The following is a 5,966-nucleotide window of genomic DNA, read 5'->3' as shown; positions in this document are numbered from 1 at the left end:
TCCAAAAGAAAAGGCTAGGGAAAAGACCAAAATGCCCCTAAAATTTCCGGACGGATTTCCCTGCCAACTGCCCTATTTCCAAAAGATATAACTCACTCATACGAACTCGGAATCGAGCAAACTTGGTGGCGTTGGAAAGATCATTCCACCAGCTTCGCAACCATAACTGGAAATACTCCTAACTCATCCTGAGCTAGAAGTTATGACTGCTCAAAGTTGGTCAAAAACTCACTTCTTCCCATACTTTAACCAAATTTCCAGATTTTCCAAATTCTTTCCAAAAATGAAAATTTCCAATTCTAGGCCTCTTCATAGTTATTTCAAATCGCCGGATGTTACACCTATTTTGCTGGTGAAACTACATTATGAAATGGAAAGAAGTAGTCTCTACAAGTGTATCATTTTATTATATATCAAGTGTTGCTATGTATCTTCTACGGTTATCCAAATTTAGAAGAATATGTATCCGTACATAATACCAAATTATATTCGTGATACATTTGTGAGCGGAGAAGTCGAGGAAGGACACATGCTCGAGCTTTAAATCTACTGTTGAAAAAATGCCCAAAAAAGCGGAAAAAGTTGGATCTACCATTACACGACTATCACTGTAAAAGATACAAATTTTGAATGTATCTCATTTATTTTGATTCTTAAATTACCCTTTGTTAGTGTCATCACTGATCTGATACATCACTGTCACAATAGCCTTATTTTGATTCTTAAATTACCCTTTGTTAGTGTCATCACTGATCTGATATGTCACTGTCACAATAGCCTTTGTTTTATCCAATGTATCATATTCATATTTAAGGTGTTGATATATAACCATAATGTTGTTGAATATTCGTTTAGTTTTATCATGTTCAATATAAATGTTGTGGATACATAAATACTACATAATGTATCATTTACGTGTATCAAGTTCTTTAATGTATCATCAATCTTATTCAAATTTGAAAGGTTATATAGACAGCAATAAATCAGTTGGGTTATGTATCTGCACTCTTTAATATTTATTCAGTCTTATCCAACTTAGAATGTGATGTATATGTACATATTACCCAATAATAATTTTGATTTATAAATTGTAATGTTCTATAACTGGAGCACTGTGTATCAGATCCAACAACAGGTATATAATACATATCCATTATTTGGCAAACTAAAACTACATGTATCTGATACTTAATAACTACCAAACAGTAATGTATCGATCTAAAATCAAACATTTTACGGGCAATCTTTACTTCTCTAATGTATCAGATAGGATTACAGTACTTAGCAATTTACTAATATTTTAGTAATAGTAATGTATCATGAGTAATGTATTCTTCTTGTCCAAAACGTCCACAATGTATCTCGTCTAGTTGAAATCTACCACAATTACATATTTTTCGCTTATGGCAAACAATGTATCTTCTTCCTGCATCAAACTAACACATAACGACACAATTTTGTAACCATATTATAACATGTACCAGGTACATTACAATAACCAATGATACAACCATTTACAAAAATCCATATATATATATATATATATATATTATTTTTTATTTTTCTTGATCAAAACAAGTAATTTACATATATTGATTGTTACACTATTTATATGTACAATATACACAATAATAGTCTGATAAATTTATACAAATTTGTGATACACACACTCGATATTCAAAATGTATTTGATTCATCTCAATTGTTAATCCATTTATTACATGTATCATATATAATATATTATGTTGATACATTTTTATACAAATCACATTCAGATACAAAATAATGAACACATCATAATCTATAGATACAAAATTACTATACACAAGTGTCGTTTATCACTAATGTATCATGACTTACATGTTCACATCAAAACGACAAAATAAAATGTCTTCTTCAACCTTTTACAGCAAAGTCTTAATTTGTCCCTTCAATAAATCCTCGCAAGATCCACGAGTAACCAAGTATTTAGCTTGACAAGTAATCCTTTTTTGGATATTTCTGATTATGGGGTCTCTAAATTCCCCCATAGCAAGACCAACAATGGGGGAATCATTCATTATATCAATCAATGGTGATTGTTTCCCATTTTTGTTTCTTGATTTCATCAATGTTTTCTTCTCAGATTCTTCAATTTTCTCTGAACAAGAAATGAAATAACTTTTCAGAAATCAAATTAAAATTTAATAACGAAAGATGAGAAGGGGGAGTAGAAACTTACTAGTTAACAGAGAGATCTTGTTAGCATTGTTAGCAGCAACCAAGGTTGTCCAATCAGTTTTGCGTGATACATTGAATTCAAATTACTCGACGATTTTGAATTGATGATTTGAAATCGTGAATCGTTTATCCAATCATATACAATGGAGCATTTGAGATTCAAGATTTCGAATTGATAGAAAATATGAAAATTTATTTTTTTGAATTTTGTGAAGCTGTTACAGACTGGAATGGAATGATATTGTCTTCCTGATGAATAATCACTTGAGGATAATTACCTTCTCAATATATCTCGTCGAAGACAATACATTTGCGATATCATACAACCACCTAACTTTAGTTGCATAGATAAGAAGGAACAACATTACTTGAAGGAGCATAGATTGGCAACCCAGTTGAATTATAAGAACTAACAATTTGTGCATTAGTAGTTCAGATTACTCTTAAGCAAGAAAAAAAGGTGTAGACTTTTTACTTCTTGTCATGGCAGGAGGTCTCCCATCTCCTAACAATATCTTTGCTGCCTCATCAAGGCAAATATGTCAACCTGAACATAATCACCACAAAGAATTAGGGTCTGTTGAAAGCAAATTGAGAAACAAAATTGTACTCGACGATTTCCAATCAGTTTTGCTTGATACATTGAATTCAAATTACTCGACGATTTCAAATTGATGATTTGAAATTGTGAATCGTTTGTCCAATCATCTACAATGGAGGATTTGACATTCAAGATTTCGAATTGATAAAGAAGATGAAAATTTGATTTTTGAATTTTGTGAAGCTGTTACAGATTGGAATGGAATGATATCAATTTGTCTGCGTAATTTGTGTGAAAAGAAAATCAGTTATGCGTGATTTGTGGGAAAGAAAGTCAATTTTACATTAAAATTTCATATTAAGTGTAACAAACAAATTTATAATGTATCATATATAATGTATCCGGAGGAAATTTATGTATCCGAATATCTGATTTTAAGGAATTTCTGTAAAATAGAAAATAGTAGGAATATAATATAATTTAGGATCTTATACTACGAGATTTAGGTAAGTGATCAATCCATGTCTAATAATTTTTTATATTAGAAAACTAAATATATGTTGTAATGAAGCTAAATAAAATATTAATTAGGTAAAGAATCTTTCTGAAAATAACAATTAGGTCATGCACTTTAGCCCTATATGACTCACCGTTCATTTTTTTAATGTAAGAAAAGTACAAAAGTTGAGTGCTTGCCATTCTAGCGTTGATAATACGTCGTAAAGTGTCAACTCAAATAATATCATTTTATAATAATATTATTTATTCAGATATTTTTTTATTGTTATAATAAAATCAATATTATTATAAAAATTATATAATATACATGATGTCAAAATTGATTCTAAAGCTTTATTGTTATAATGAAATGTCATTATAGAAGGTAACAGTTGTAGAGATATTTCGACTATGTTTATTTAAGTGGAAAAGAGGATGACCAGGTTCAATGAACCTATAAAAGGAATCCATTGAAATAATAGCCCTTCAATTCCATTTGCAACTTGAGAATTTCTATAAAGAAAGATGTGATTGGTGAAATGAAAATATGAAATTCAAAAAACAAAAGATGTAATTGTTTCATTATTATTTCTTCTTCTATGAGTTGGTTCAGGTATTTTAATTTATTTAGTTTTTTTATTATTCACTTGTTTATTTTTTCAGCTAGGCCTAATCTTTTCTGATCTCTAATTTGCAATTCTGCAAATAACTAATCTTTTACTTTCTCTATTTCAATTTATGTGTTGTATAAATTCCTTTTATAAGTTATTCCAAATATAATGCCACTCTTTTATATTTATTAATTTGTTAATTTCAATATTTCCATTTAATCGGTTATAGTAATGATATGCCATGTTTAAAATTGTCTTCAAAGGATATTATTGGTATTGCAATGCATATATTTTTGTGAAAAATCATAAAATTAGAAAGTAATCATTTATATGGGTACATTTTGTGTTTAATCAAATTAAGGCACACAAAATAAAAGGAAAACAATAAAAAGGTGAATATATTGAGTATTTATTAGTGTAACTCAAATTAAGACACACAAAATAATTCAAATTTAATTTAATTGACATCAAATTAATTGATGGTTGTTGCCATTTTTGGCATTTACTACCTACTAGATGATAGTAAGAACATTTTATATAGTAAAAATATTTATAACTAATCCATCCTGTATTTTTTATTTTATTGTTTACTATTTCACATCTTATTAATCTGAATTAAAACATATTTTGATTAGAGTCCATCTTTTAGTTGGTGGCCATATGCACAATGATTTTTCATATAGAGTATTAAAATAGGATTGATTCTTCCTATCAACATAATAATTATTATTTCAAAAAGTAATATTTTTTTGTCAATTTTCTTTAATAAAGAAAATGAATTTCTGAGATAATGAGTATTAATTGAGTGATCAACTGAAAAATCGACTCTATTAAAATATGGTTACCCTCATCCCAATTTCATTAAGTGGAAGGAACAAAAATAAAAGTATCAAAATATTATTTATCAAGAAAAATACTAAATTATGAAATATTATTTTTCTTTATGCAGGAAGTTGATCAGTCTTTAGCCGTGAAGAAAATTACGCACACTACATTTTCTACAATAACGCAAGCAATTAGGTACCGGTCACATATATGAAAAGGTCGAGGTGTACGTAAGTTAGTGTGGATGCTACATGTGCAATCATCACCATAATTAAAACAAAAAACTTGTTCGAATGAATCATACAACAAGTGATGGAGATAGAATTTTTATCAAGGAGTTAGCTAGGCTTATCCTCTACTATATATACATATAAACATGATTTTATGTATTGCGATTTTCCGATGAATGAAAATTCGGATGAACGCCTTTAGTCCCTCTAGCTTGGCTTATAGACTTGATGAGTTCCCCCTGCAAACTTCATTGTTATTGTCTCAAATACTTAATTATTTCCTCTTTAATTTCCTCGTTGAATAAAAGGATATTCACGTTCTTTTTTAGTTAACAATTAATGAAAATTCACGGTACCTTGTAATAACTCTTTTATGCTTTAAGTTTTTTTGTTTTTTTTTGTTTTTTTATGCACTTCCATTAAGGTGAATCATAAATTAATTTAGAAGCAAACTAGGTTCAAATATGCCTATGTATTTTTGCCATTTGGGATTATATTGATTGTCTTACAAAATAATTTTAGCTAGAATACATAACAAAGTTACTCTTCTTTAATGCTTTTCTAGTTTCATATGCTCTTTCCAATTCCAAAACTGGCAAAACATTGTTATACTGGTGGTTACGATTTGGTCTGGATTGATTTTTGGGTAAAATCAAAATCAAATCATCTATTGTCGGTTTTATTTGAATATTCAATTTTTAACCATATATAAATATATATATTTTCTTCTTCTTTTTCTACTATGATTTTTTGACATCTAAAAAATAACATTTCTGTAGCGGCATTAAAACCACTGTATATATATATATATATATACTAACGTAATTAGTTTACAACAAACATAGTCATATTTTATTTAAGTTAAAAATAACCAAAAGTTATAGAAAATATATTATGTTAATTTCAAAAAGTTGAATATAGGTTACCTATACATTGATTATACATTATGATATATTCAAAAGTTGAATTTAGCTTAATTATACATGAAGTATACACTAATTATACATAAAGTATATATTGACAACTCAATCCCGACCAACT

At 28.3% G+C, this 5,966-nt stretch overlaps 1 long non-coding RNA gene across 1 annotated transcript; it reads left to right on the top strand.

The window, feature by feature from the left end:
* Window positions 1-3,697: 3,697 nt before the first annotated feature.
* On the top strand, window positions 3,698-5,291 carry LOC107058793 (uncharacterized). Its single transcript, XR_001472347.1, has 2 exons — window positions 3,698-3,872; window positions 4,820-5,291. It is a non-coding gene; the product is annotated as an uncharacterized lncRNA (long non-coding RNA).
* Window positions 5,292-5,966: the final 675 nt, after the last annotated feature.

This window comes from Solanum tuberosum, unplaced genomic scaffold (genome assembly GCF_000226075.1).
Source record: "Solanum tuberosum cultivar DM 1-3 516 R44 unplaced genomic scaffold, SolTub_3.0 scf00652, whole genome shotgun sequence".
In the NCBI taxonomy this organism is placed as follows: domain Eukaryota; kingdom Viridiplantae; phylum Streptophyta; class Magnoliopsida; order Solanales; family Solanaceae; genus Solanum; species Solanum tuberosum.
Note: the sequence above shows the minus strand (reverse complement) of the source record. Positions and strands in the feature narration are given on the sequence as shown.